Source organism: Fukomys damarensis, unplaced genomic scaffold (genome assembly GCF_012274545.1).
Source record: "Fukomys damarensis isolate Sample0158 unplaced genomic scaffold, DMR_v1.0_HiC HiC_scaffold_17, whole genome shotgun sequence".
In the NCBI taxonomy this organism is placed as follows: domain Eukaryota; kingdom Metazoa; phylum Chordata; class Mammalia; order Rodentia; family Bathyergidae; genus Fukomys; species Fukomys damarensis.
This window is the reverse complement of record NW_022900929.1, coordinates 28,029,628-28,050,754: the sequence shown is the minus strand read 5'-3', so window position 1 is coordinate 28,050,754 and position 21,127 is coordinate 28,029,628.

Genomic DNA, 21,127 nt, shown 5'->3' with positions numbered 1-21,127 from the left:
GCTCTATTAATCGGACAGTGATTAAACCACACGAGATTTTTATCTTCATATTTGTTCATCCGTTATAAATAAACCTGCAAATTCAACTTTGGAAATATACCTGCTTAACAGTACAAAAATAAATGACACAGTATGGCGGCAAACATTATTACTATATGAAAAATTAGTTCAGTGTTTCAAAAAGAGACATTGTCCTGCAAATGTCTATTTCTAGTCACTCTGTTAGCAATCTACCCAAACTACATAAATACTTTTAAGGAAAAGAAACATATTCTGAAATGATATTGTTTGAGGTTTCTTTGAGACCAGCAGGCAGAACAGGTAGGAACAACGGGTTTCTCAGACAGGGGCACTGCTATGGGCCCAGCAGCGCAGCTCTTGGGGCTCTGTTCTGGCTGACATCTAGATGACCCCCCAAAGTCTCTTCTACTCATAGGCACCACTTTTGGAAGGTGAGGGGTCAGGGGTTCTGTACTCCACCGGTGGATTAGTCAGCTGATGAATTTACATCTGGCCAGCGGGCGCCCTCGGATGGGAGAGGCCTGCGCGGGTCCATCTACCTCTCGCTCTGCCCCGATTCTGCTTCTCCAGGGCCACTCCGTGAGCAGTTCTCCTCCACCTGCTCCTCCACCTCACAGCCCTGTCCTGGAGCCTGCTGAATGCGGACTGAAAGCTCCACACACTGTGAGCCAAAATGAATTTCTCCCCCTTTAAGTGTGGGGTGTTGGTCTTGCGTCTCGGTGACAGGGAAAGTGACTAAGACAGGCTCCTCCTAATCATGTCCTGAGAATTGAACCGCCAACGCCAGAGGAGGGCAAAGGAAGACTCTACACATGGAGCGAGATGGGGTGGATCAGGCTGGGTTAGCCCTTTCCATCTGTTTTTCTTTCTTTTTTCTTTTAACTCTCCATGAAGTCGCTCTTCTTCTGGACTAACACAAGCGTCATTTCAGACCACTCTATCGCATTTCTCAAGTTCTACAAACTCTGGGATGGGAGTGGAGTGAGTAGTGGGCAGTACTCCAAAGAGGGAGCTTGCAGTTAAACCAACAGAACCAGAGAATCAGGACAGGGGGCCAAGGCACCCAAGCTGGTCCCTCCTCCTCCCCTCAGGCACATTTAGCCTCAGCTCTGCAGTCTGAAGGAACTGAAGCCAGAAAGAAAACTCAGCAAGATCCGGGCCCACGGAGGACAGACAGGGACTGCGTAGATCACTGCCAAAGAAAACATGAGGAATCCCTTCCAAAATTCCAAAGTCAGAGGAGAAGAAGACAACCTGATCTGGATGTGCAGCAACCCTCACTCACTCAGGCAGATGTGTTCCGAGACGTCTAGTGGTTGAGACCACAGTTAGGACCAAACCCTGTGTGCAGTGTTTTTCCTCTACAAGCACACCTATGATAAACTGCAAGTGGTAAATGCGGGAACATAAGGGATCAACAGCAACCACTAATTAGAACCCTATACTGCAATGAAACTCTCAGCATCACATTCATGTACTTGGTCACGATAGCCAAGCAAGGGTAACCTGGACAGAAGCCCCGTGATACCTCCCGGTGAACAATCAATGGGAGCAGGTGGGGTGGAGGAGGACACACGTGCTGTATGTGCGCTGATTCACACTGCAGGTGGGCCCCAAGAGGAGCTCATCACCCTCACAGAGTAGCATGAGGTGTAAGACTGAATTGCGTGTTGCTGGAATTTTCCATTCCTATTTTCAGACCAGAGTGGACTGCACGGAACTGAGCCCACGGACAAGAAAAGAGGAGGCCGGGATGGAATACCAAACCTCCATGCTTACTGTCTGTTTGTCTTTCCTTTCTTCCTCTCCTTCTCCCTTTCTCCTTCCTTCTTTCCTGTCTTCTTCCTTCCTTTCTATGTTTGTGATGATGGGGCTCCAGAGTAATATAATGCAGCCAGGGCAACTTTAACATCTTAAAAAGATTGTAATATAAAGAGAAACCCAAATTATTATATAAATGCAGACAAAATTTAAAAGGAGGCAGCAAGATAGGAAGACCACAAGTTCAAGGCCAGTGTGGGCAACTTAGCTAGCAACTTAGGAGACCCTGTCTGAAATATAAAGTAAAAAATGAGCTGAGGGTATAACTCCATTGAAGGCTCTTGGTTCAATCCTCAGTATCAGAAAAACACAAATAAATAAACAAATAAATAAATAAATAAATAATAAAGCGAAAGCAAAATACAAACATACTGAAGTCAGCAGTGCATATCAAAAATACAGAATGGCACCTTGAGAAATCAAAGTGTGGTTTAATATTTGGGAATTTATCCACACACTTTTATGTTAATGCATATGAAATAAAGACCATTATCCAAAGAGATGATGATGACATTTGATACAATTTAACAGATACCCTCAGTAAAATATTGCAAAGGCAGATAGATAAGTTCTCATCTTAGTCTCTATGTCTTCTGCCCACAGTGATTACACTTGTCACAGGGAGCCGGCACCAGTACTTAACACACCTCCCAAAAATCTGCTTAAGAAAATTGAATGCACATTGTTATCCTGAATGATGAGACACAAAAGTCAGTTTAAATCAAGAATAGAAAATTATGCCCTCATCCTCACTGCTTTCTTTAAAGGTAGAAATGGAGGACTTGAAATTCAAGGTGAAGGACACACAATTCAGTAGGTAACTGGGAACTTGGAGACAGTTACTCTGAGCTGCCGAAGCTGTCTCCATACCAGGAGACCAAGTAACTTTACGAGGTCTGAAAATAAGTACCCAGAAAAGGAACTGAAATATCCAATCACCATAGAGACTGCATGTAAGATTCTGAGAATGAAATTCATAGAGATGGCAGAGGGCCTGCATAAAATAATAAATACTAAAAGAAATTTTAAAAACTGACAAGAGAGACATACTGTATCCTGGGACAAGGAGATTTTATCACAAAACTACAGTCTGGGACTTTACAGTGTGGTGCTTGTGAATGCCGCCAACTTGGGTCAGGGCCAGGAACTGCCAAACTCCCAGAAGTAAAACAGAAGTGGCCAGGGACGCACATGCATCCTGACCAAGTGGTTCCAGAAGACAGTCTATGCAGTCTGTCTCTCCTCTGGGTGTGGAGGATTCACTAATGGTCAGCTTGGAGCACCCAGCTAAACTGAGTTAGCATGGTTCTGGGCATGGAGGACCCACCTGAGGATTGTTGCCAGTGGCGTAAAGAGAGAACTGGGGTCGGGGGAGATCAAGGGCGCTGATGTTCTAGGAGAAGCTATCTGTGGGTGGTCTTCCTGATGCAAACTTGGCTGTTCTCATCGGAGGAGGGGTGCAGTCCTTGTCACTGGGAACAGCTGCTGTCAGGGGAACAATGGTCTTCACCTTGAGTGTTGCTTCCTGGCTCCAGTGCAGCTCCCTCAGGCTGGTGGCACAGATCCCTGGCCTTTGGGCCTTCCTGGGCAGATCCTCAACACAGACTTGTATGAGACATTGTCTTGGATTCTGGGTCTCCAGCTGGTCTTGTGAGGGACACTGCCGTGGGATCCAGGCCCTGGGCTGGATTCTTTGGGTCTCTAGTGAGTGGCTAGATCTCTTGCACTCCCCTGCGTTAGACTTTTGGTGTGAGTACTGTAAAATAATCCCATAAATTATGTGTCCCTTACTTCCCTTGCAAACCCTGACCACAACACTGGGTAGGATGACATCATCTTTAGTCGCACATTATTCCTACCCACTTTTACAAAAGAACGCACAGCAAATAGTGAAGAATTACTAAATACATGAGATCAGACAGTAAGACTAAGAATGAAACAACTGCTACACACAGTGGAAAAACCTAACCCAGGATTTAAATTAAATTTGCTCAATATATTCAAGAAGGTAAAAGACAATTAAGAATTTAGACAGAGAATTGGGAACTAAAGAATCAAGTCGAAATTTCTCAAGTGGAAACATAATCAACGCTAAGAAGGCAATGGATGCAAAAGAGACAGAGGAGATCATCTGAAGATGGAGTGAATGGGCTGAAAGATATGCAGAAGAAACAATCCAGTGACAAAAGAAAACATGGAGGGCATGAGCCAGGCACAGTGGTGCACACCTGTGCTTCCAGCACTCCGAGAGGCTGAGGCGGGAGGAGGATGGGTGAACCCAGCCTGGCTCACATGTATCAAATAAAAAGAGCTGGGAATGTAGTCCAATGGGAAGGCCCTGGGTTCAATCCCTAGCACTGCAAAAAATAAACAGTACACTGACCTCAGCAACAGTAGAGCACAGTTCCTCCACCACACACAGAAACATCAGTCTATGTTCCAGGCCAGGGAATGGGATGGTGGAACAGCAGGGTGCTCACCAGTGGGGGAAAGGAAACAGCGGTGACTCTGTCAAATAATAACGAAATCTGGGTCGGGGATTTAGCTCAGTGGTTCTACTGCCTGCCTTGCAAGCACAAGGACCCAAGTTCGATCTCCGGTACCTAAAATGAAATTTAAAAATAATGACATCTTCCCTGGACACTGCTGAAAAAGTCAGGACGCGATGAGAAGGGTTTAACTCCAGTTCAAGACTCCAACTTCCTCCCCATGTAAATCACATTGTCACAGCATTCGCAGCCCGTGAGCCAGGGCTTCAGCCACAATGAATAAGACAAAGAATACCCAGTGGGTAGTGACAGAGGAGAATTTTTAAGGGCTGACTCCATGTCTTCCCATCTCTGGTTCTTGCAACACTGTGGAGTGTGACCTGCATCCACAGCCCCGAGCGAGCATCCTTACTTCCTGCTCCCTGGGGCCTGGGCTCTAATTCTGGATGAGGCAAGCTGACAATTGAGTAGAAAGCTCTGCACCCAACACTGTCCTGAGGAGGAAATGGGACGAAGAGTGCCTGACCCTGGAAGGCCTGCCAAGAGAAACTAAGCAGAGCCACACAGTGGGAGCGTGAGGCAAGTTAAATTTAGACTTTGTGTTTCGAGGCCCTCTGGCAGATCGTGTCATCTTCTTGAGACGTGAAGGCTGAGCAATAAAAGCAAGTCTACAACTGTAATTAAGAGGTTCATTTCCAAGCTAATTATGCCATATTTATTCATACCAAATAAAACTGTGTTGACAGGTAATGATTGAATACAGATACGGGCTGTCAGGGAAAGCGGGGAGGAAGGAAGTGTCTAAAATAGGATGAAATGCCAGGCAAAGATGGGGGGCTGCAGATCTCCAGGAGGCCCCAGCCTGCACCTCCTTCCTGGGCTGCTTCTGTTACTATTCAGTCTGGATCCAGCTGTGTATTTAATCAGAGTGCTAAACCAGATATGAATCATGTCAAAAGCGTATCCCTGAACACCACCCGAGAATTATATTTATATGAAACTTTGTGGCCTTAAGACAGGTTTTATGGACAGCTGATTACTTTCAGGACCATAAGATAAGTGCTATTTTCACACTGTATAGAAGTGGAAACTGAGGGTTCCTGATATTAATGAACTCACCCCACCTTGTTGCCCTGACAGTAGTAAGCAGAAAAAGCAAAATCAGAATCTTTTTGCTTTTGTTTGTGGTAGAAATGGAGAATGAACCCAAGCCCTTGGCACTGAGCTCTATTTCTAGTCCTTTCTTTTTTTATTTGGAGACAGGGTCTCACTGAGTCACTGAGTCACCCAGGCTGGGCTTGAACTTGTGATCCTCCTGCCTCAGCTTCTACAAGTGCTGGGATTACAGCAGTGTGCCCTCTAGCTGGGCTAAAACCAGGTCTTTTAACTGAACCAACCATAGCTGCTATTCACAAGACAAATTTGCCAATGAGTTCAAATTATCTTGGAGCATATGTTTCCATTTCCTTCCATCTGAACATGACTAATTCAACCTATGACTCCCTCTTTCTTCCTTCTTCCCTCCCTTCCTCTCTCCCTTCCTTTTTCTCTTTCTTTCTTTCCCTTCCTTCTGTCTCCCCCTCTTTATCGTCCTCCCTCCCTCCCTTTCTTTTTCTGAGACAGACTCTCACCACATAGTCCAGGCTGGCCTTGAACTCACTATGTAGACCAAGGTGGCCTTGAATTCATGGCAATCCTCCTGCCTCAGCCTTGGAAGTGCTGGGCTTACAGGGACCTGCCACCATGCCCAGCTCAACCTGTGATTCTTAAAGTACAGATCCATATCAAGTTGCTAGGTAGCTGAGGCAATCTTCTCTATAAATCCTGACTCACAGATAGGATTTTTCCCTTAGGATAAGCTTCTAGACTACAATCCCCAAAATCACAATGGATTATGGGCATTTTTTTGTTCCTGACAAACACATATTGTTGAGTATCACAGGTTTGTATCCACAGTACAGAATGTGTGTCAGGAAAATACAACATGGATTTCTTCTACACATCCCTTCAGTGGCTGCTTCTTGAGCATCCACATGTGTAGGATGGGTACAGGTCGATGCCAAGGACACCATGGTGAGAAACCAGGACCAAGCCAGATCTTGGGGTCTTCTGCAGAGGGAGACAGATGCTCCAAGGAATAATAACATCCATACTAACACATGAGTGGCTACTTTGTTTCAGGAATGAAATACATATGTCATGGTAATTCTCATACAACCCCACCAAGCACTACTACAATTGGACATCACTAATCTGAAAATTTGAGATGCACAAATAATCCAAAATCTCAAAAAAATTTTTACACTGGAGGTTGAACCTAGACCCCTTGTATTGGGCTACATTCTTTTTTTTTTTTTTTTTAATTTTGAGAATGGGTCTTGCTGAGTCACCCAGGCTGATCTGAAACTTGGAGCACTCCTGCCTCAGCCTCCCAAACTGCTGGGATTACAGACCTGTGCTACTGTGCCTGGCTTTAAACTTTTTGAGCTCCAACATAATGCCACAAGCAGAAAATTCCACATCCCTGAAGTTTGCTCCATGCACAAAATTACTAAAATGATTGTGCATAATTATCTTTGGGCCATGTGTGGAAGTTGTGTAAGGAATATAAGTAAATTTCTCGTCTAGACTTGGGTCCCCAAGATAGTTCATCATGTGTTAGTTTGCATTAAGAAATCGGAAAACCTATGAAATCCAAAACCCTTCTGCTCCTGAGGATTTCTGGTAGGGACACAGGAGCTGCAATTGGTCTCACTGCTCAGAAAAAGAAAGTGAGGGACACAGAGTTGATTGAGCTAACAAGGGCAGGGGAGGGGACACTGCACTGTGATCACAAACTACAAGTCAACTTGAGCGAGAACTGCTTACTGTGGCAGATTGGCAGATGCTAGGTGTGTCTGCAGATGATTGACAGGTAGGCCAGCAAGCTGAGGGGAACACCAACCCAGGATGTAGGAGGCACTGACCAATAGGCTTGTAGGAATAAAAAGGTAAAAAGAAGGAAGTCTTCATCTTTGGCGGAGTTCCCATCTTCATCATGCTATGGACATTGGTCTCTGGTTTCTTCGTCTTCCAGCAGACTCTCCAGCCTTCCAAGTCAGACTTTGGCTTTCTGACACAGACTCTCACTGGCGATTATAGGGAGCTTCCAGGTCTCTGACCTTTGACCTTCTGCACCCATTGGCTCTCCAGTGCACAGTCGGCCATTTTGGATTGTGTGATCCTGCAGGAAGCTTTCGACCCTTCTGCTTCTGATCCTACTTAATAAATCTCTTGTATAACTGTGCATACACTTTCATATTGGTTCTGTGCCTCTACAGAAACCTAACACAGCACCCTTTGCCTCTTGTCACTAAGGGAATGCTCGTTCGAGGAATGTCAGTCCACAGTTGTGGACATGGGTCCTTCTCTATGTCTCTAGCTCAGCATAGGCACCCCAGGTATGAATGGACTCAGATCCTGATGCTCTTGCTTCTTTCCCATTATTTATGTTGCAAACTCTTTTCGCAGAAACAATATATCACAAATAGTTCTCAGTTCTGTCTCTAAATTTGCTTTCCTCATTTGAAACCATATTACAACAATAAGGAGACTATTTCAACTACATCTCGGTGCAATTTCAAACTAATCTCCATGGACAATTACAAATCAAGGAATCCAGTTCCCAGCTACAGAGAGGGACAACAACAAGAGGCTTGTTGTTCTGATAAACTGTGCCCATACCTTCCACTCTGCGTTATGGAAAGCAGGCAGGATTCCTCCCTGGAAGCAGAAGTGTGGACCAAGACTGTACCAATCATTTCTGACACGTGAGTGTTTGTCAGGCTTGTCACGCAGCCTCGCCACTTCTGTAGTGAATGTGTAAGCTCCAGAAAAGAAAACAGAGTAACACAGATCCCCCAAATCCCATCACCTAGACCTAAGAATTGCAGTAGCTTCTAATGGTTATGTGCACATGTGTAGTGTGCAGTTAGCTTTATTTTTAGAAACCTTGGATGCACCCCAGAGTGAATCTCTTCTGATAACAATTCCTGTCCCAATTTTTCCCTGTTTATCAAAAGACGCCATGTACACCACATCCCCACCACACACATACGCGCGCGCACACACATCCAAGATATGCATTCGTTTTGTTTGATTTTTACTGTGAACAAATGGATCACAAGACAGTGTGCTACTGCTGCCCACTAAAGTTTCAGTGTCTCATCCAAAAACTCAGGGTGAAAGTTAATCCCCACTGTGAAGTAGTTAAGAGGTGGGGCCACTGAAGAGGTAAATGGCTGAAGTCATTCATGGCTAGTGGGTGAGGGGTCGTGGGTTACCCTCTCCATGGCTCTGTTACAAAATAAGGCTCCCTATTCCATGTCCTGATCCAGCAGAAACCTCTCCCCGGATCCCAAGAAGGAGCTGGTGCCATTCCCTGGGGTTTCCCGCACCTGAGCTAAACAACCCTCTTTTCTTTACCCAGCCTGTGGTATCAATGTAGCAACAGAACATGGACCAAGACTCTGTCATGTGTTGCTCTTGCATTTTTGCTCATTTCTGTCTTTTGCTATTTCTCCACGTGGACATAAATACAGAGCAGCCTGTGGTACGGATGTGCCACAACTCATGTGTCCAGTCTTCTCCTGGCGGCCACCATTTGGCCTGTTTCTTGTTTTTTGGGTCATTAAAAACACTGGACATATAAACATGTTCAGGTTTCCTTGCACAAAATCCACAAAAGCTTCTCTTTCCATACAACCAGTGTCAAAAACTCACCATCACTGCAATTTGTCTGTCTGCCCATGTACAACTGAAAAGCAGACTTTCAAACGTTTTTGCAAAGCAGTGCTTCCAGTCCATGCTCACAACCAGCTGTGTAGATCACTACTCCTGTGTGCTCCCGGGTTCCCGTGTTGGAACCCCGACCCAAGGGTGATGGAATTATTAGGCACTGGGGCTCCTGGGGACGTGACTGGGGCAGAAGCTTGCAGAGCTCAGGAAGGCATCACTGCCCTCAGGAGACAGGCCAGGGGAGCCCATTCCCCTGCTCAACACAAGGTGGGCAGAGAGCAGGTGCCGGTCTTGGACCAGTCTTCAGAGCTGGGAGAAGTAAATCACTGTGGCTTATAGCTTACCCCATTCATGCAATTTTATTACAGCAACGTGAGCTGACTGACAATTTATTACTTGCCCTCCGTGCCTCTTTCCTTCCTTCATTTTATTTATTTGAAAATAATAAGTGGGCCTTGGCTTTCTTTTATATTGTTTTGCAGCTCCTGAAAATGATGAGGGCCGCACATTCATTCAAGTAATTCTTGTTATCATGATTTCCAGGTCTAATCCTGGTTCTTCCTCAGACATTGTTGTCTTATTGATTTACAGTTGTATGTACTTGGAGACCAAATTCTGTCTTCCCAGTCTTTATTACACCTTACATAGGAATGTTACATAGTATTTTTACTTTCTACTTTATATTTTCCTTTTGTATCTTAATGAAATATTCACTTCCCGTAAGTCATAAGTTCTCAAAGCTTTGATTATTTATATTCCACTGTCAAGAGTTTTAAACCAGCTAGGATTTAATTTTTTTTTTTTGTACTGCAATGCAGAGATCTAACTTAATTTGTTTCTATATGGAAACCCAACTTTCTTGGTGGATTTATTCCCTAATCCCATGGGGAATCTGCTCGTGTGCACACACCAGACTTAGCTTGAACTTTCTTTCCTCTCACAGAGCAGGACTGGTACAGTATTCATGTGCTTGGCAAAGCTCAGTACCTCCTGTCCCTTTGTATCATCAAGTCCACGCTTCTAGCTGAGGTTCACCTCACACCCCAAATTGGCTGCTGAAGCACCAACTCTTACATCACATTTCCAGAAGGGAAGACAATGCCGAGTCTTCCCATTATAAGACTTGGTAGGGACACTGATTTGGGTTTACTTTTTTTTTTTTTTTTTACTGAAGCATCATGGACATGTGTGGTAAAGTCCTATATTATCATTACTACCATAAATGGTATAAGCTTTTGAGAGCACATAAGTAGTTTTATTTATGATGATTTAAGTTCCTTTGCCTAATTAGTAGGATACACTTTTAAGTTCACTGTGAGAAATGGTTTCTTCAGGTTTATTTTCATGATCTTTGTAGTTTGCATTTGTCCTTTTTTCCCTTTTCCCCTCTTCCTTCCATCTCCGTGCCCATCTCTTGGGTTCTCTCTTCTTTCTTTTGAAAGCAGAGGCATTCCTATTCTGTGTCTGGCATCTTCCTGGTTGCCCTTAGGTTTTCAGAGTTACAAAATTAACTGAAATGGAGCAGGATTTCCGGTCTCTCCACAAAACCCACATGTAAGTTGCATGCTGATGGAGCTCTCTCCCCGCCGAGCCTTCCCTCCAGGTGATGATGAGGATGTCCCAGACCTGTGCAGAGGGTTCCCAGGCTTCGGCCAGAGGTGCCCTGTTGAGACAGGGACAGCAAACTGGGCACCCACACTCCTCTCCTTCCTGATGTTGGCAAGCGGTTGTCATATGTCTACATTCTCTCATTACAAGTGATGCTTTGAGAAAAAAGAAATCCAGGGACTACACCTTGGTGTGGGGACTTAATTGCAATCAGACTAGAGCTGGAAGGCAGTGAGGTTTTAATTTTAGGGCACATTTGCCCGATCATTTATGCAGAGGACTATACGAAGTCTCATTAAGATAACAGCAATCCATATTATCATTCATTCTTATTACTCAAAGTTTGCTATCAGTCGGTCTTTTTCCTTTATCACCTCATGCATTTTTTAAATGCTATTTTGAAGTCTCTTGTGGAATGCTTTGGCATCTCTAACTGCTTAGAGTTTAGTCCTCCAGTTTGTTGGTTCTGTGGAATATTTTCATAGCTTTGTATGTTTGGGCGTCTTGCACAATTTTTATTATGAACTCATTAAGGAGCCACCCTCTAAGATAGTCCCAAGTGTGTCCTGGAGCTCTTGCATGGCTGGTTTGCCTGAGCTCTCTGGAGTTCACCTGTTATTAGTAAGTCTTCTGATAGCATGTTGAATTTAGTGGATTGGCCAGCGCTTCTGTTGCTTGATGCTACCCCACACTCATGACTTAAAGAGGAGAGGTTTCATTGCTCAATTTCAGTCCATGGTCAGCTGACTCCACGGCAGAACGAGCTGGTGGGATAAATCTGCTTAGCTTGTGGCAGCAGGAAATGGAGTAAGGGCCAGTGCCAGAGTGGAAAGGGCCAGGAACAGAACCCAAGGTCAGAGGGCAGAGGGCTTCCTAATCTGCCAGGCGCTTCTCAGTAGGACTGAGCTGACAAACCAGGGTGAACAGTACCATGCAGATTACCCACAAAGTTGAGTCTGCAGTGGTCTTTTCTGCAGTGGGTCACTTTTCTCATCATGCACCAAAGCCATGCACGATGCTTGCTGCGGGTTATCTCTGATGTCCTTCTATGACGTTGCACACTCAAAGGCGGGGCTTTGGGATGGTGACTGGATCACGGGGGCTCAGGGCTGACTGTGCAGTCAGGAGGTGGGGCCTGGAGGGGCGAGGTCGGGCGGGTGGGCACCGTTTAGTGGGGGGTTAGCAAAGGTGGGGGTGTGTTCTGTGGACTGCAGCTCTCTTACAGCCTTTCTGAAGCCTGGGCTCACATGAACAGGTATGAAAACCCATCCTCTGCATCCCCATGCTCGTCACGGAGGTGACCATCATCACTCTTGTTGGCTCATCTTTTACAATTTTTAGCTTTCTATAGAAGAGAGAGGCAAACCTCGCAGGCTGGAGATACTCTCCTGTGTGTACACCACCTCCACCATGGTACAGGAAGATTTTTCACCCCGCCCCCCAATTAATATTACTATTCTGCCTTGTATTGCCATGGATTCACTTTTTAGTTCTTGAGCGTCAAGTACATAGGATAACACGCACTCTTTCATATACAGCTTCACTTACTCACCATCACGTTTGAAGGCTGGCTACTTCTCATGTATAGAAAGCAGCGAGTGCATCCCTTCCGCCACCCGAGTGCTGGCTTGCTGTACGAATGTGTCACAGTCTGTTACTACAAGTAGATTTCAGTTTGGGGCTATAAATAAAACATGTACACACAGTTAAAGTGTGCATCGAGGGGAGATTCGATTTTAACACCTCAGCTTGGGAGGCCCCAGCAACTTCACAGAGCGCTATGGGTGGGCTTTGTCATTTTAACTCTCCTGTTATGGACATATCATCTCGAGGGCTGTTTTTCTAACTCTTTTGATTGGAAGATATCAAAATAAGGATTTAAATTTTTTCACAAAATAACCAATAGAGGGCTTTTAGCTATGTAAACTTCAGAAATATTGGGACACACAGACCATGGTTACTACAAACCAATAGAGCTTTTAGCTATGTAAACTTCAGAAATATTGGGACACACAGACCATGGTTACTACTTGTATAGTTATGTGAGATCATTTTCGCTCCCTCCAATTATGTCATTCTGTTATAAGCCTTGATTTGTGAAAATCACTCATTCCTCCTCCTCTCCTGCTAGCCAAGTGAGCACACCCTTTGAGACCTACTCCATCTTCTTCCTCTGCATTCTCCCTAGATCTCTGAGAGAGACTCCTTCTCCTACCCCCTGTGAATCTGCAAATGCTTAATTATACTCTAGAGCCATGGGCAATGCACACTTCTCCTCCCACACTGTGGAGCTCTATGTTTTATGCCTTGGGCTTCCTGCAGGCTATAATCACATAGCTGGTGTCCCATGAACATTTAGGGGGGAAAATGCAAGTGTAAATGTTTCCTCCCTTATACGGGTATCAAAAATTCCTTACACTTTGCAATGGTAAATGACTGATATATTCTTAATTCATAGCTTATTTTTCTGGAAATTATCTTCTGGATAACGATACATAAATCAAAGATAAGAAAACTCCTTGCCATAAGAGAACCTTTAAAATGCCACATAAATGCTCAGAAAAATTGAATGTGGTCATGGAGCCATGGGACAAGCTATGTGTGGGGTGCTCTGAGGACTTTTCTCTGCTTGGATGTGCTTCAGATGTTTTATGAAATATAAACTCAACTCCCATATAAAGGCCATGGTATGAATTAGAGATGCTTCCTCTCAGAAACACCCAGGAAGTGTCGCCATCCACTGACATGTGATCAAGCAAATGATTGACACCTGGGAAGACTATACAATTCACCCAGCAAAACAGGACCAAAATGGTCCTACGCCTCTGCTTTCAAAGAAACAGAGCATATCACCTGTCCATCAGCCTAGCCTTTCCCTAAAGGACATTAATGCTACCTGAAAAAAAAGAACGCAATTATTGTAGGGAGAATGAATTATTCAGTTCAATCTTGATCACCTGCAACAACGCCATGTTCCTTCAGTACAATCCATGCTGCTGTAGACAGCCAGGGAAACAATCCCAGCCCTTCAAGCTCCTGGCCAGCTGACAGGTGAACCCGGGGTTTGGAGTCCTTCTGTTTCTTCAGCCCAGAGCCTTGCAGATGCCACAGACACAAGTGTCAGGCACAGTGTGTGTCCCCAAGCACAGACAGAGCCTGGTTACCGCATCAGACCTTTAGTTATGTATCATTGTTTGGAAAACATGACCGCAGCTCTCTTAAGGCCTTTCTGAAGCCCGGGGTCACCTAAGCAGGTGTGAAAACCCTCCCTCTGCATCCCCATGCTCCTCATGCAGGTGACCGGCATCACTCTTGATGGCTCATCTTTTACAATTAGCTTTCTATAGAAGAGAGAGGTAAACCTGGCAGGCTGGAGACACCCTCCCGTGTGTACACCACCTCCACAACACATCAGCACATAGGGCAAATTCTAGTTAGTATAATGATCGTCTCCTGACATTTTCCTTAAACCTGGATGTTACCACCACTGCCCCTTGATCTCTTTTTCCATGACAGATGCTTTTCCTCGACTTGAGATGGGACTGTGGCCCCATTATCCACAGTGAACTGAAAATGTCCTAGGTCACAGATGCCTTCCATGCACTCAGCAGCAGCTCAGCTCAGCCAGCCTTCCTGGAGCTTAATCAGAGCACTTACATTAGCTGGTGGATGGGCGAAATCGCTGACCACAAAGGGTGTTTCATGAGGAGGTATGGAGGAGCTTGGTAACGTACAGAACCCATGTACCCAAAGGCAGTGTGTCCTGTTTCCCCTCGTGACTGCCTCGCCGCCTGGGAGCTGCAGCTCCACCAGCTCACATTTCGAGAGACACGTGGAATGAACCGTACGTCACTAACCGAGGAAGAGACTTGAACTCAGAACGGGACATGCAAACTGTACTGAAGACACATCACTCTCGCACTGCCACACTGGAGGGAGAAGCCGCAAGTGGAATGGCTGTGGGTCGCAACCCTCCTGTCCTTCACTTTCTCATTTTGCTCCCATTCTCACTGAACACCAAGTGCTGACACTGAACCAATGAGAAGACCACCTTTCTGGGATTCTCATGATTCTCTTCTTTCCCAGCAATCTCTGTGAGTGAGAAGTCACGAAGTATACTTTTAGAGCTATTTTGGTCAGTGCCATTTGCCTGGAGAATTGTTGCAGAACAGCAAAGTTTCTGTCTCTTCATGGGCATCTGACGGACACAGAAGAGTTCTGCTCACAGGCTGTGCCATGTATGCTCCAGCGGGGAGGACACTGTACGAATCTGTAGGACCTCCAGGCAGGGGAGCTGTTACTTCAGTATCTCCAAGGGGAGGTGCAATTTTCATGTACTCAGGTCTGGATTGTTCCGACCGTGGCAGGTGGACCTCCCAGGTCTCCTGTCCTCAGGGAGAAGGTGGTTTTGCCCTACTGCTGCCACTCACCAGAGTGTGTCCTTCCCTAAGGCTAAGTCAAATGGAAGTGAATATAGATCCACAAAACAGGAGCCTACTTACATGCTGTCGTGTTTATCAGCTTTTCATTCCTGGGACAAAATATCTGACGTAAATAGCTTAAAGGCAGAAAGATTTTTGGCTCATGGTTTCAGAGGTTTCAGTTCATGGTCAGCTGGCTGCATTGCTTCTAGGCCTGGGGCCAGGTAGAGGAATCATGGCAGAAGGGTGTGGAGGAGGAAAGCTGCTCACTTCATGGCAGCCAGGATGCAGAGGGAGAAGGAAAGAGCCAGAGAGAAAAGGCCAGATATGGTTCCCATGGGCACATCCCCACGCTCCGCTCCCTTCACCAGTTCCCAAGAACGCCTTCACAATTCTGATCTCATCAATGAATTGTGCCACAGATGGAGCTAGAGCCCGAGCGCCTGCTACCAAGCCTGAGACACAATCTGCTTTTTAGGGAACCTTTCAGGGATGTTTTAGAGAAGCAGCTATAATGGACAGCGGCACTGCGCACTGAACTCCTTGCCTCCTAAGAGTGGCTTGGCATGGTCAGAACCCCAGGCCCTGGGGCAGAGGTCAGAGGTTACCCCGCCTCTGTGACGCCCCTGCATATTTCCTCCTCTGACAGCCGGAGGGTGCTCCAGTCTTCTGTCACAGGTTTTGCACCCATGACCATTTTGACCACGGGCCAGGAGCAAATAGACACGGACAGAGCCTGGCCAAGAACTGGAGCACATGTAGGTTACCTCAGCCTGAGCCCAGCAGGCAGACACCAAGCAGGAGAAGCCGTGGGAAACAGCTGTTTTGCGGGAGAAGTGGCAACTAGTGTTAGTTTAGCTCGCATATGGAAAAACAGCAAGTGCGACTGACATCTGGAGTGAACTGATGGGAAAAATCCGTAAAGTAAGGAAGTAAAGCTCCAGCAAACCCCTGAATCTGGCCGAGTGCCAGTTGGTTCCCCAGCTGCGTCTGACACCTCACTGGCAAGGGAGGAGGGAGGCAAGCAACTGTTCAGCTCAGAAGCAGAACTCAGAGAAGTAATGGAGGAGTCAGGAACTGCTGGGTAGAAGGAGGAAACCATTTTCTACTTCTAAACTCTCCAACTGGCCAAAGATTCTCAAAGGAATACAGAGCCTTGGGGGAATAGATGACAGTAAGGTGTGGCCAGGCCATGCTTGAGCACGGCGTGTTGCTGCCAAAAGCCCTGTTGAAATTTCATCCTCACTGTGAAAGAGATGGGATAAGGTGGGGCCTTTAGGGGACTGATGAGGGGTGGACCTATGGCAAGCACCCGTCATCCCTGCACTCTAGGAGGCTGAGGCAGGAGGATGGAAAGTTTGAGCCCAGCCTGGGAAACTTAGTGACTTAGCAAGATCCTTTCTCAAAATAAAATATATTTATTTTAGAAAGGGCTGGGGGTGCAGCGTCAGTGCAAAGGCCCTGCGTGCAATCCCCATTACCCCCCACCACACACACACACACTGGGGTGATGCGCGATTGAGCAGATGTTCCTGGGGTTCGTGGAGAGAGGCTCCTCGCATGCTCCCTATCACCACGTGACTCCGGGGACTCCTTAGGACTCCACCAGCAAGGAGGCACCTGAGACACATGCTCTGGCCTCTGTCTCCAGCCACAGCAAACCTCTTTTCCTTCTAGCCTACCCGCTTTGTGGTACTCTGTTGTTACCAACAGAAAACAGACAAGCCTGCCTGGAAGCTCTTTTATTTAGACTCAGGAAGATCTAAAGTGGCGCCGCTTTGCATGTCGTCTCCCAAATGGATGGCAGGGCCCCTGGGAACGTCAGGGCCACGTCTCCTGCTCTTGTGATGCTGCCCAGACAGGCATGGGGACCTGGGTGAGACTTCCGGGGTGCTGGGGGGTGGGTGGGTGTAAGAGGTGGGTGGATCACTGGTGCTGCAGAGCGGGCTGAGCAGGGCTATGCTTGAGGGACCCCACCGGGCTCCGCTCCTCCCTGCACCATACCCTTGGGGGCCCCCAGTGGTCTGAGCCGCCCACGCCTGACAGACGCATGCCTTGCTTTCACCAATGAGATAAGAGCACGCAGCTTCACGCAGAGCACTCTGCAGGGCGCTCTGCATGCCGGGATTTGCCCTTCCTGATCGTTTGGAGGCCTGAGCTCATCCTTGAAGAACTATGAGTGGCCTGCTGGAGGATGAGGGGACATGGCAAGAAGCCGCCTTCAGCACAGCCGCCCCAGCACCCAGCAATTCACGGGCCAGGAGAAATCACTGTCACTCGCCACCCGCGTCTTGCAGTGGATACGACATTGTGTTAGCACCGGTTCTCTGGCTGAGAGAACTGAGGGTGAAAGCGTAAGGGACTCATGGAAGATTACAGAATGGACAGGATTCCATCCACAGTAACCCGACTTCACAGCCACTCTCCCTAATTACACCCAACAGAATCGTCCCCTTTCTCTCCTTAACTCGTGAACCACACGAAAGCCCTCTGGCTAAAGGTCCTTGGCTTATCAAATCAACGTACAGAATCAATCACATTTCCACACAACACAGTACAGTTAGAAAATAGGACCTAAAGTAGATGAAAATTGCTTACAGAAAATGACTCTAGGAATAGATAGAGAAGGACGTCAGCAAAATAAGAGGTCACAGCCCCCAGCCTTCTGTTCTCTGCACAGAAATGGTGCAGAGCGACCAGGACCTGTCAGCACCGACTTGTGTCAGGAAGGCGCGGAGTTGCCGGTGCGTCCACCCTGCTTCCCTCACCCCGCTCCGGAGTCCTGCAGGCTGTGCTTCCAGGGTCAGCTGGAAGTGGATGGTGTTAGCCGGAGGCGGAGCTGTCTGGGCCGCCTGGGGGACCCACGCAGGGCGCTCATCTCTGTCCGAAGAACTGAAAACACTGCAAGACGGAGGAACAACCTGAAGCCACTTGGGCCAAAAGCTGCTGGTGGGGTCACATGACTGCCCACCCACGTGAGGGAGGAGAGGCTGGAGGGTCGCTTTGGGGCCCCCCCGGCAGTTCATCCGGAAGCACAGCGAACTTTGAGCTCCATGCACACACCCAAGGAAGGTGCAGTCAGGGAGCAGGGGGAGCCCCAAGTCTGCCCCTCGGGCGGTACTTGGGCTCTCTCCTCCCATTCAAGGGAATTCTGCTGAAACCCTCACTCAGAAGCAGGCGCTTCCATGACACTGACAGCATGGATCTTGCTCTGCAAAATTAGTTGAGAAAAGTCACGCAACAAAACAACCACCACAGCCTTCAACAACGTAACAAAACCACAAGACTTGCAGAAGACGGGAAATCTGATTCCCAGTTTTGCTGTGCTATAATAAATCCAATATACACTTTTCAAAAAATAAAGTCAGTAAAAACACACTGAAAGCTTACAGGAAAGCAGTGATAAGAGGGAACCCATGGCTATGATAAAGAAGAAAAAAAATCTCAGGTCCATAATTTATGCTGCAAAGGACTGGTAAAAAGAAAGCATGCTAAACCCAAAGCCAACAGGAGGCAGGAAATAAAAACTAGGGCTGAGATAGATAATAAATCAGAGAATAGGAAACCAAGAGAGAAAAAAAATCAAAACCCAAAGTTCTGTAAATATCAACAAAACTGGTAAGCGCTGAGCTAGAATGACAAGGAAAAAGTGAAGACACAAGATCCCCAAATCAGAAATGAAAATGGAAACTCACAGAAATTAAAAAGTATTACATGAGGTTCAGATGAAGTTATGTTCTCTGACAAACCAGAGAAGCCACGTGAGACAGACAAACTCTCAGACACCTACATGCTGCCTCCCCTGACTCAAAAAGAAGTACAAAACTCTCAGAAATCCTACAATGAGTAAAGATATTGAGTCAGTCATCAAAACTTCCTTAACAAAGGAAGGTTCGGAACCAGAAATCTTCACTTCAGCGTGTGATCACACCTTTACAGAATAATTAGCACAAATCCTTCCGCAATTCTCCCATAAAACAGAAGGAAAGAGAACCCTTCTCACCCCAGTGAGAGGGGCCAGTGGTACCCTCATGAGGAAGCCAGATCCATCACAAGAATGCTACAGGCACATATCTCTGATGAATACAGACACAAAAATCCTCAACAGAATAGGAGCAAGCTGAATCGGACAGCACATAAAAAGGGTTCTACATTACCATAAAACGGGATTTATCCCTGGAATGCAAGGCTAATACAACATTTAAAAAAATCAGCATGAGAGGAAACATAAACAGATCTGAGCTGTATTGTGCACATGGGCCAACTCTCCACAATGAACGCAAGCTTCATGTCCTGCGAACATGTGCTAATAACAATTAAAATTGGAAAGAAAGAAAATGAATGAATGTAACGCAGGACACTGAACTGAACAAAGGGAAAAATACCACGGTCTTCTTCTCACCTCACCCTCCCCTTGCTCTGTCCTTGTCCCTCACCTCCAGCCAGGTGGGCAGGCTCACAGGAGGTTGGGAAGCCTCGTGCTCCTCAGGCCACCTCAGGACAGGACTGCGCGGGCCCCTCCGGGATCAGAGCTGGCCGCATTCACTGCTCACCATCTGCTGCTGCCAGGCCCCAGGGACCATTCTGGGGAACTGTCTTCTTCTCCTGCAGCTCTGGGCTGATTTGAAGGGACATGATCCCTCCAGGGCCTGGAGGGCCCCTCCTCTTCCCTCCGCACCTCACTCCTGTGGGCCTGACCTTTTCTCTCCCTGGCCCTCCTCTGCCTGCCTGATTACTGTAGGTGGAAGCAGTGATCAGGAAGCATAGAGAATGACCAGTTTATAAAAATGTGCTAGAGTCAAAGACACATTGTCATGAATCTCCCCGGAAATCTTAACTCTGCCTTCAAACACATTTATCCCCCATCCTGGCCACTTCCTGCAGCAGCTCTGGAGGTCCTATTTGATAAGGGTCTTTAGGTGTGCTGCTATGGCTCCCTAGATGTCCTGAATGGATTCAAGATGTTTCCCTTTCGTGGTTATTTTTAATTCGAAGGGAAGAGCCAGAAGTCACGAGGTGCCAGATCTAGAGACTGAGGTGGGTGAGGACACAGCGCCATGTTTCCATGAGCTGCCTTTCCACTGGATGGCACTCGGCGACAGTGTTCGCTGTAGTTTGATCACATGAAAGACCCTCATGAAAGTGGACTCCAGGACTGCTGCAGATTGTGGCAAGACTAGTGGGATCGGTGTGTTCAAAGTGAGGGGCAGGATTTTGAGAGGGATTCATGCCAATGTCTTTTAGTGTAATAAACTTTTCTTCCTAGGATCTATAAGCTGCGTTATTTGTTGTTGCTAAACTACCATTGCAGTATTCTACTGTAGTATACGCTTACCTTTGTGGTTTTTTGAGTCCATGTACGTAGTGCATAGAGATTACATTGCTTGCAGGGAGTTGGCACACACACGTAACACACCTGATTATTTTTAGGCTCCCTTCCTCTCCCCTATCATTTGCAGATAGGAAGGGAACCAAGAGGTGTAATAGATTTTCTTAAACGTGCATGGTGTATTTTGATCTCACCTTGACAGCCGCCCTTCTGAATGTTCCCCTCTCACCCAGAAGTGCTGACCGGCCCCATCCTGGTTCACACCTAACAGCAAGCAGTGTGGAGTCAAACTGAACCTGGTACCTTCTCAATGATAGGAAAGATCACCGAACATTACCACAAGAGAAAATAAACTCTCAGTAAACTACAACCCAAAGTTTTCTGCAACCACCACCTGCAAAACACATCCAACTTCAAAGATGACACAGAAGGAAGGAAGAAGAGTCTCCTAGGGGCAGCTAAGAATACAGTCAAGGCTTAATTATTAAATACCTAATGTAGCTGGTGTGCTGCTGCGGCACTTCTGTAATCTCAACATTCTGGGAGGCTGAGGCAGGAGGATTACAAAGTCAAACCCATCCTGGGCAACTTAGCAATTCACCAAAACCTGTCTCTAAATAAATAAATAAATAAATAAATAAATAAATAAATAAATAAATAAA